The sequence below is a fragment of the Rhinolophus ferrumequinum genome, chromosome 3 (assembly GCF_004115265.2).
Source record: "Rhinolophus ferrumequinum isolate MPI-CBG mRhiFer1 chromosome 3, mRhiFer1_v1.p, whole genome shotgun sequence".
NCBI lineage: Eukaryota > Metazoa > Chordata > Mammalia > Chiroptera > Rhinolophidae > Rhinolophus > Rhinolophus ferrumequinum.
In genome coordinates this window covers 52,507,815-52,520,004 of record NC_046286.1, presented here as the reverse complement: position 1 = coordinate 52,520,004, position 12,190 = coordinate 52,507,815, and positions in this window count along the sequence as shown.

Below are 12,190 nucleotides of genomic sequence, written 5' to 3'. Positions count from 1 at the left end.
TCATCGTTATTAAAATTAACAGTTTCTTCTCTTTGAAAGACATTGTCAGGAGAATGAAAAGACAAGCCACATATTGCAAGAAAATATTTGCAAAAGACATATTTGATAAAACACTGTTATCCAAATATACAAAGTGTTAGTAAGGATGTGAAGAAACTGAAACTGTCTTAGACAGTTAAACACAAAATTACCATACTACCCAGCAATTCCACTCTTAGAAGTCTAACCAAGAAAATAAAAACATATGTTCACACAAGTGCTTCTAGGCAAATATTCACAGCAACATTATTCATACTAGCCAAAAACGAGAAACAATCAAAATGTCCATCAACTAGGGAGTAGATTAAATAAAATGTGGTATATCCATACAACTCAATATTATTAAGCAATAAAATGAAATAAACTATAGAGGAACACACACAACGACCTGGGTGAACCTCATCAACATTATGCTAAATGAAAGAAGCCAGACACAAAAGTCTATATATTGTATGATCCATTATAAAATTCCAAAAAAGGGCAAATGTATAGAGACAGAAAGCAGAGGGAATAAGATTTGACTACAAATGAACATTAAAGAAATTGGGGGGATGATGGAAATATTCTAAAACTGGTTTATTGTGATCATTGCACAACTCAATAAATTTATGAAAAATCATTGAATTATACGCTTATAAAGAATGAATTTTATGGTATGTAAATTATACCTTGATGAAGTCAATGCCATGATAGAATCTAAAAGTTTCAGTCTTTGTATCTCAATGGACCTGAATTTAATACACTCTTTTATCTGTAAAATGTTTCCCAATATACTTATTAATTTTTAAAATAACACTGTTCTCTAATGTACAATTATAGATAATTTTCCATTCATACATACACAACTTTTTAAAAGGATGAACTCAAAAAACCTTTTGAGAAGTTCCAACACTACCTTCACAAATCAAAATAAATTGTCTTGGCACAACCTGCTTTGAAAGACCTTTTTTACAACATGTTAATCCACTCCATGTAATGTGACTGGAATGATGCCAGAATGTGCTTACAGATTTTTTACATGGAAACCTCCTTAGAAATACCTGAAGAAGTATTTTACTCCTAGGAGAGATGTGATTATAACTCAGAAAATTTCTATTTTGGAGGTGCGGGTGCTTTGAAAAATTGGAGCCAAAAATTTATTTAATAATTACAGGTAACTTGAATGCCATTGGTTTGACAATTTTTATTCTAAATTCTATCCTAAAACGTTACTTTGTTGTACATACAAAAAGTCATCTCGTTCTGCTCTTAACTCTAAATTCCATTCTAAATATCATACACTACCCTCTGCTCCATAGATCTTTTAATGACCTTTAGACAAAAGGTCAATAAAGTTAGCAACAAAATACTAACTTTATAATCGCCACAAACGTACAATAGGACACAAATTAAAAGAAAAATATGTTGGTCAAACCATCTAGTCTGTTTCTCAATCACTGTAGAAATTTTTCCATCAATATACTAAATATTTAAATATCGTTTTTTAGAATAAGTGCATATTCAAAGATATCCTACATCTTTAGATTTTCTATAACTTCCTTTTCTTTTCCTATAACTAGCATAAAAATCACTCATTCTCTTGAAAAAAATCCCAATAGCGATTAAACTCTAGGAATTATAACTAACCCTGGTAATCTTTCAAATCCTAAATCAAGATCTTTTTCCCCTCCGGTTGATGAATATTTGCTCCTTCACACTTGTACAATGATCCTTTTTTCATTCTGTCATCTAGAAGCTATAAATCTTAAAACTGATCATCTTCCCATGGATAACTCTTGAGTGTTCATTTTATTAAAGTTCAAAGTCAAACACAGCTAGAATAATCAAGTTTAAAAAAATTCTCTCCAACTAAATATTCTATCTGTATAACACCAAATGACAAACTAATGATTATTAATAAAAACTGTGGGTTATATAAAAACAATTTCCTCCAATTTCAGTATAAATAGCAACTTTAAGAAAGCTTCTTTGCATCAAATATTTGGTAGAAACCCATGATAAATTCTAAGATGCAAAACCTCTCTATAACTGAAGTGAATCAGAAAGATGGAGGAATAGAAAGCACCAGACTTCATTCTCCCATAGAAACAATGAATTAACAACAGTGTATGGACCAAAATACTTTTTATGAGAACTTTAGAAACCAATTAAGACATCGCAGTACCCCAGGCACGTGCAAAGCTGAGCTTAACCACATTGAAACAGGGTAAGAAGAGCCATTGTAACTTTATGTGTGATGTCCCTTTCCAAGCCAGCATAGCTCAGCTTGGCTCATAACTCTCTTTTGGAGGGAAAGAGAAGAGTGGAACCAGCATTCAATGATCTGGGTTTTCAGAGGACTGTGGGAGGGAATGGTTTCTGTTTGCTTAGATGCCAAATTGCTGCTGCAAGTGAAGGAGTGGAGGGGAGCAGTTTGCTGCTGCACAAAAGGGCCTGCATCGCTGACGCGTATGCCACCACAGGTCAACACAAATGGGAAAAAGATACCCAACGTGTGGCTTCTCCCTTGGTACAGAAAAATTAGAGTGCGCATCAGGATAGCAGTTTTTTAGAGAGCTGCCCAGGGGATTGTTATCTGTTTCACCTCACTTGGGCATCTGACAGGGAATCAGCATACTTTGGAAGCTTGGGGCTGCTAAGACAAAGGACAGTGGGGGCAGCTTGTTTCAATAGCACCAGGAAACCTGCAGTAGCACAGATAGACACCAGAGGGAGCAAGAGATTATGAGCTACGGAAAAAGAAATTGGAAGGCCTCTCTAATCGGGAAATTACATACACAAGCTCAGAGAATCATAGCATCCCACCACCATCACCACCCCCAATCAAAAAGAAAAAAAAGGTTTCTGAGGCCTCAAGAATCCTCAAGAATCTCTAGCTGGAATAACTGGCAAAGGTCTTCCTCCGTACAAAGCCAGTCCATACAGACTGGGGTAGGTGGCTATTGGTACAGATGTATAAACTTCAGCCAACCCCCTCCAAAAAAAAAAAAAGAAATTGCAACTCACAAAGAAACAGGGAAATATGGCTGAATCAAAGGAACAAAATTAATTTCCATAAACCAACCCCAAATAAATGGAGATCTATGAATTGCTTGATAAAGAATTCAAAATAATTCTTAAGAAATCTCAATGATCTATAAGAGAATACAGACAACTAAACAAAATCAGAAAAATGATACATGAAAATTAGAATATCAACAAAGAGAAACTATTAAAACGAACCAAACAGAAATCCTAGTGCTAAAGAATACAATAACTGGATTGAAAAATTCACTAGATTTCAACAGAAGACTTGATCAAGAAGAAGAAAGATTTAGTTACCTCAAAGACAGGCCATTTGAAATTATTTGCACAGAGGAACAAAAATAAAAATAAAAAAATGAAGAAAGTGCATTTATGGAACACCATGAAATAGATCAACATATGTATTATGAGAACTCCGGATGAAGAAGATAGAGACAAAGGAACAGAGAGCTTATTTGAAGAAACAGTGTCCAAAAACTTCCCAAAATTGAGGACAGAGATGGACATCTAAATTTAAGAAGCTTAAATAACTATAATCAAGATGAACCCAGAGATACCCACACCAACACACATAATCAAACTGTCAAAAGTCAAAGATAATGAGAATCTTGAAAACAGCAAGAGAAAAGTAACTTGTCATGTACAAGGGAGCTCCCATAATGTTACCAGTAGATTCCTCAGCAGAATCCTTACAGGTCAGAAGGTTTGGATGATATATTCAAAGAGCTGGAAGAAGTTAACTGCCCACCAAGAATACTATACCCTTAAAAATTATCATTCAAAAATGGAGAAATAAGGGCTTTTCCTTCTATACAAAAGTTAAGGAAGTTCATCACCACTAGATCTGCCTTACAAGAAATGCTAATGGGAGTCCTGCAAATTACAACAAATGGTCACTAGACAGCAACGTGAAACTTCAAGAAAATATGAAGCTCACTAATAAAGGTAAACATATAAACAAATATAGAGCACTGTAATACTGTAATGGTGGTGTGTAAAGCAATTTTAATCCAGGTATAGAATATAAAAGACAATAGCATAACATATAAGTATAATTAAAAGAAGAAAGATCTCCAATCAGCAACCTAACTTTACATCTCAAGGAAAAACAAAAAGGAAAAACTAAACTGAAAGTTAGCAGAAGAAAGGAAATAATAAAGATTAGAAGACAAATAAATGAAACAAATAAATGAAATAAATGAAAAAGAGAATAGACAAACAATAGAAAAAAATCAACAAAACTAAGAGTCGGTGTTTTGAAAAGATTAACTAAATTGGCAAGACCTTAGCTAGGTTAAGTATGAGAGAGAGAGAGAGAGAGAGAGAGAGAGAGAGAGAGAGAGAGAGAAGACTCAAAGAAAATCATAAATGAAAAATGAGAAACTAAAACTGATTTCACAGAAATAGAAGGGATTACAAGAGACTATTGTGAACAATTATATTACATCAAATTGGATAATCTAGAAGAAATTGATAAATTCCTAGAAATATACAACCTGCAAAGACTAAATGATGAAGAAATAAAAAAATCTGAACAGACCTATAAGAGATGGAATCAGCAATCAGAAACCTCCCAACAAAGAAAAGTTCAGGGCCAGATGATTTCACTGTAGAAGTCTACCAAACATTTAAAGAATTAATGTCAATCTTCAAATTCTTCCAAAACATTGAAGAGTAAAACACACTCCCAAAACTCATTGTATGATGCCAGCATTACTCTGCTACCAAAGCCAGACAAAGGTATTACAAAAAAAAAGAAAAAGAAAAAGAAAAAGAAAACAACAGATTAATATCCCTGATGAATGTTAATGCAAAAATCCTTAACAAAATACTACTAAACTGAATCAACAGCACATCAAAAGGATCATACATCATGACCAAGTAGGATTTATTCAAAAATGTTTTAACATGTAAAAATCAATAAATGTAATACAACACATTAACAGATCAAAGGACAAAAATCACATAATCATTGCAATGGATGCAGAAAAACATTTGACAAAATTCAACATCATTTCATGATTACAAAACAAAACAAAGAATTCAACAAAGAATAGAAGAAAACTATCCCAACATAATAAAGTTCATATATGAAAAGCCCATAGCTAATATCATATTCCACAGTGAAAAATGAAGGCTTTCCCTCTAAGATCAGAAACGAGGTAAGCATGCCCACTCTTGACACTTCTATTTAACATAGTATTAGAAGTCCTAGCCAGAGCCTTTAAGCAAGAAAATAAATTAAACGGCATCCAAATTGGAAAGGAAAAAGTAATCTTATCTCTCTTCACAGATATGATCTTATATTTAGAAAACCCTAAAGATTAAAAAAAATAATAATAACAACAAATACCTGTTAGAACTAATAAACAAATTCAGCAAAGTTTCAGGATACAAAATGAACACACAAATATTTGGGCAGCCAGATGGCTCAGTTGGTTAGAGTGCTAGCTCTGAACAACAAGGTTGCCAATTCCCGCATGGGATGGTGGGCTGCGCCCCCTGCAACTAAAGATTGAAAATGGTGACTGGACTTGGAGCTGAGCTGTGCCCTCCACAACTAGATTGAAGGACAACGACTCGGAGCTGATTCACCCTGGAGAAACACACTGTTCCTCAATATTCCCCAATAAAATTAATTTTAAAAAAAGAAAAGAAAAAAACATTAGTTGCTGTTCTACACACTAGCAAGGAGAAATCTGAAATATAAATGAAGGAAACAACACCGTTTAAAATAACATCCAAAAGAATAAAATACTCAGGAATAAACTTAACCAAAGAGGTAAAAGACTTATACACTGAAACCTACAAAATATTGCTGAAAGAAAACACAAATAAATGAAAATACATCCCATATTAATGGATGGGAAGACTTAATATTGTTAAAATGTACATACTATTCAAGCGATCTACAGATTCAATGCAATCCCTATCAAAATCCCAATGGCATTTTTTTGTTTGTTTTGTTTTTTTTTAGAAATGAAAAAAACATTCTAAGATTTGTACGGAATCTCTAAGGTCCTCAAATAGCCAAAACAACTTGAAAAGGAAGAAAAAACTGAAGACCTCACTCCTTAATTTCAAAACATTACACAATTACAGTAAGCAAAATGATATGGTATCAGTATAAAGACAGATACATAGAGCAATGGAACAGAAGAGAAAAGCCCTCACATGGATATGGTCAAATGATCTTCAAAAAAGGGCTTCAAGACTACACAATGGAGAAAAAATAGTGTCTTCAACAAATGATGCTGGGAAATCTGGATATCCACATGCAAAAGAATGAAAAAGGACCCTTATACCATAAATAAAAATTAACTGAAAATGGATTAAAGACCCAAATATGAGATCTGAACCTATAAAACCCCTAGCGGAAAACATAGGAGGAAAGCTTCACAACATTGGAATGTGCAATGATTTATTGGGTGGAACATCAAAAGTATAGGTAACAAAAGCAAAAATAGACAAATAGGACTATATCAAACTTCAAAACTTCTGCACAGCAAAAGAAGCAATCAACAGAGTGAAAAGGCAAGCTATGGAATGGGAGAATATATCTCTAAAACATATATCAGACAGGGGTTTATATCCAAAATATATGAAGAACTCCTACAACTCAATAACATCCAAAAAATGATTAAAAAATGGACAATGGACTTGAACTGACATTTCTCCAGACGATATATGAGAAAGATGCTCATCACTAATCATCAGGGAAATGCAATGAAAACCACAATGAAATATTACCTCACACCTGCTAGGATAGCCACTATTTGAAAAAGCAAAACAAAACAAAACAAAATTAACCAGTTTGGGGAAGGATGTGAAAAAACTGGAGTCTTGCACACTGTGGTAGGATTGTAAAGTGGTGTGGCTACTGTGAAAACCAGTACAGAAGTTTCTCAAAAAATTAAAAATAGAACCACCATATGACCAGCAACCCAACTTCTGGATATATATCAGAAAGACTTGAAAACAGAATCACAGGCATTTGCACATCCATGTTCACTGCAGTTGTTTTTCAGTGGGCATAGAACTTCAGTCATGCAAGATTTAAAATGTCTACATTTCTGTTTTACAACATTGTTCATATACTTAACAATACTGCAATATACACTTAAAAAATTGTTAAGAGGGTAAATTTATGTGTCCCTTCATGGTAAGATGATGAGATGAGATGAGAAGAGATGAGACGAGATGAGATAAGATGGTGCAGTTCATTATAAATCATTTTATTTGCACTAAGATAATGAAGTTACCTAACATTACCTAACACTAAGAAATGACCAGTCTATTTACACCCAATATAGGTTTCAGATGCCAAGCTATAAAAGTGTCTGAACTTTTTTGTCAGAAAGAAAATCTTTTAAAAATTATAAACAACATAAATAAATAACATAGTATTGGATCATAACCCACAATATAAAATAAGTATACAAGAGTCCATACTATTCCCTATGCTATACTCCATATCTCATGACTATATATATATGAAATGGAATTGTAATAGATATATACGATGTCAGAGAGACAATAGATTGGAGAAGAGGGGTTACCACTTTGTAAAGGAGAAATGTCTAACTCTTGCATTGTTTTGTATACCTGAAACTAATTTTTAAAAATGCCAGTTATAAAATTAGCCATGGAGATATAAAGTACAGCATAGGGAATATAGCCAGTAATATTTTAATAACTATTTATGCTGTCAGATGGGTACTGGACTTATCAGGGAGATCATAAATTATATAAATGTCTAATCACTATGTTGTACACCTGAAACTAATACAATATTGTATGTCAATTGTAATTGAAAAATATAAAAATTTAAAAAAGGAATAATCAACAGAAGAGTAACACTGACTTCAATTTATAGCACTGTTTCTTAGTAAACATATATTGAAATTAAAAGAAAATGCAGAATGAAAAAAAAAGAGTCCATACTAATATATATATAAATACTAGAAATAAAAATAAAAGGAAGAAAAGAGACCAATATTCCATTTTGAAGTATTCCATAATTCCCTTTGCTTGGTGCGTTTCTTAGTTCTTCCTTATTTCATGACCTTGACAATTTTGAAGAGTACTTACTAGGTATTTTGCTGAATATCTGTTAATTTGAATCTCTCTGATGTTTCTCTCTTGGTCACATTGCATTTGTTTTTTGGGGATGAATACCACAGAGGTTAAGTGCCTTTTTCATCTCACTGTATCAGAGGATATCTGCTACCAATATGACTTACCACAAGTGATGTTAATCTTTATTGCTTGGTTAAGTTTTTGCCATGTATCTCTACTGTAATGTTCCTACTTTTACCTTTCTACATTCTTTTTTTTTATAATTAAAAATTTGGGGGGTGACAATGGTTAGTAAAATTACATAGGTTTCAAGTGTACAATTCTGTAATACATCACCTATATATTTCTACATTCTGCTCTTTGAAAATAAGTCATTAAATCCAGCCTATACTCAAGTAGAGGAAAATTAAGCTCCAGTTCCTGGAGTGGAGGAGATATATGTATATATATTCAAATTACATACATATATAATATACGTAAATATCAAATTCTATATATTATATCAAATAATGTACATATATCAAATTTTATATAATATATACATAATTTGATCTTTTTAATGGGAGTTTGTACCCTTTGACCACATCTCCCAATTTCCTCCACTTCCCAGCCCCTGGCAACAACCATTCTATTCTATCTCTATGAGTTCAGACTTTTTTTCAATATAAATTTTATTGGGGAATGTTGGGGAACAGTGTATTTCTCCAGGGCCCATCAGCTTCAAGTCATTGTCCTTCAGTTTAGTTGTGGAGGGGGCAGGTCAGCTCCAAGTCCAGTTGCCATTTTCAATCTTAGTTGCAGGAGGCACAGCCCACTATCCCATGTGGGAATTGAACCGGTAACCTTGTCGTCGAGAGCTCACACTCTAACCAGCTGAGCCATCCAGCCTCACCTTCGGCAGCTCGTTGTCTTCAATCTAGTTATGGAGGGCGCAGCTCACTGGCCCATGTGGGAATCAAACCAGCAACCCTGTTGTTCAGAGCTTGCGCTCTAACTAACTGAGCCATCCAGCGGCCCTGAGTTCAGATTTTTGAGATTCTGCTGATAAGTGAAAATACACAGGATATGTCTTTCTCTGTCTGACACTTCATTTAGCATAATGCCCTCAAAGTCCATCCATCCACATTGTCACAAATGGCAGGATTTCCATCTTTTTTATGGCTGAATAATATTCCATTCTATATATTACACCAAATTTTCTTTATCCATTTATCCATTGATAAATAGGTTGTTTTCATGTCTTGGCTATTGTGAGTAATGCTAAAATAATATAGTGTTTTTGTTTCCTTTGTATTAATACAGATATAGACATAGATATCTATATCTATATCTATCTATCTATCATCTATCTATATATGTCCAGATATATATATATATATATATATATATATATATATATACACATATATATGTGTGTGTGTGTGTGTGTGTGTATATATATATATATATATATATATATATATATATATATATCCAGAAGTAAAATTGCTGGATCATATGGTAGTTCTCTAGTTTTGATTTTTTGAGGAATGCCCATATTGTTTTTCATAATGGCTGCACCAATTTACACTCCCACCAAAAAGGCACAGGGTTTCCTTTTCCCATAGCTGTGCCAACACTCGTTGTCTCTTGTCTTTTTGGCAATAGCCATTATAACAGGTGTGAGGTGATAGCTCATTGTGGTTTTGATTTGCATTTCTCCAATGATTAGTGATGCCAATCATTTTTCATGTATCTGTTGGCCATTTGTACATCTTCTTTGAAAAAATGTCTATACAAATGCTTTACCACTTTTAAATCAGATTGGTTTTGTTTGATTGTTTGTTTTGCTATTGAATTTTATGAGTTTTACATCTGCTTTCTATCTTCCAAAATCAGGATCATCTTTCATGTATTTTATTCTCCTCTTCTATTGTTTTCGTGCATATGTACTTACATATTTTATTAAGCTTCTGTCATTTTAATTGAATTTCACAAAGAGTAAAAATAAATGTTCATATTCAATCCAACATGTTGAATTAGGAGTCCATTACATCAATAATACTTTGTCTTTATTTCTGCATTTATTAAGTGAGAAGCAGTCATTGTTTGAAGTATAAAATTGATATAATGAACTTTTTACACACAGCTCTCTGGCGCATGTTGGGCCCATGCACAAACCTATATCCTGCCTTCATTCACCTGTAGTAGCAACTAGAAAGGAACCCTGACAGAGTACGTACTGTTTCAGTAGATGCCCTTGAAGATCAATAGAGGGAAAAGAAAGTAAGAAATTGACAAATGGGAGGATAAATATATCCTAAAACTTTTGCCAAATTTAAACTATAATTTAACAGGATCTAGTTCAAAGCCTGTGCAGTGAAGGATCCCCTTTAAAATAACCCTAAAAAGTGCTCATCACTGGGATATTTACAGTGAATAGAAGGTCACACACAACCTTCCTAGACAAACCACTCCATTTTCGGAGAGTTTTCATTATTTAAATCTCTGGATTAGTCCCCAGGATGATAAGATGTTCAGCAAAGCGAAACAGCTCTAATCTCCCACAGTGAGCATTCAGAACCTGTTCTAGTGAGGACCAGGCCAGTAGCAGCAGCCACTACATCCAGATTCCAGGGGCAGTGGTTTCTAGTTGTAGAAGCATTACTAGCATTACCAGGTCCGGGTGGACATTGTCAGGGGTACAAGGTTCCATATCTGTATCCAATAAATCGTTCGTTCTGCCAAATAACTTTGAGATTTGTTTCTATCTGTGTAACCTACAAGGCTGAATCTCTAGTTTTTCCAGGGATTCCTTTTAACAAGCAGGTAGTATCCAATATCTTTTTCACGAATTCCTTTTCTGCTTTAAGTTAGCCAGTGGGATTCTTTTGTGCACAACTAAAAATCTGTGAAAAGTATTAACTAACTTTTAAATAATAAATTTGATAAAAATAAAACTGCTTAAACAGAAATGAAATAACTCTTTGAAAATATTACTAAATAATATTAGAAGCTAATATCAACATTGGAATCTGAACCTCTCCACAAGAAGTCAGTTCCTCAGTTTGAAAGAAGCAGACTGGTCTTTAGGTTTTTCCTTTCTTAGAGAACTGTGCTTTCTTTAGTAAATATCTCCTTGGGAATTACGGAGCATCAAAGAAGCCTACTGGCAAGAAGTAAGCGGTGTACTCCCTTTTCCTAATAATACTATAATGAAAGTTGGTTATTTTATCCCAGCTTTCGTCAATGAGAAGAAAATGAGGATTGATGGACCATTCAAATAGTTTTGAATTGTGATTTGAGAGAGGAGCAAATATTTCTCACAAGTACTATTGGATTGTATTGAAATAATTAATGCTAGCTATATAGCTCTGAAATAAAATATTAATAATAAAACTTCACATACAAACATAGTAGAGCTTATTGGCCGAAGAAAAAAATCATCGAACCTCACTTCTCTTTTTTTTTCTAGCTCACTACATATGGTAAAAACATGAAGTCACTAGGATTTATAAAGGCAGGTTTGGCAGACTTTTTCTATTTCCTGGGATTGTGAGCTATAAAATTGAATTTGGGGCCCTATCTCCAAGAAAAAGTTATTAGTTCTCAGAATAACAGCATGTTAGTGGATCAGACATAGATAAAAGATTTCCATTATGACTGTTTTTACCTATGATTTACAGTGGCCTACATTGTTTTATAATGACTTTCAATTTTGAAAATGTACATCCACTGTTAGTTTTATAGATGTAGTCAAAATTGATTGTGGGCTTGAGAGATTGATCCTTCTAAAACAGTAACAAAAAGAAAACATTTTAACATACAATAAATAGGCATTCTAGATACATTTAAAGCCTGTCCTTTAGTAGTAGAATTTTAAGGGGAAAATAAGGGAAAAAATGTTTTAATAATTGCTTAACCACTCATTACATTTAGTTAGAATCTGGAGGAAACTGGTGAATAAAGCTTGCTTGATAGAGAGCTCTAGTCCTCTGATAATATATGATTCCGAGATTATTTGCTCTTTTGCGCTCAGGTGCAAAACAGAATGTCATGTACTCAATTC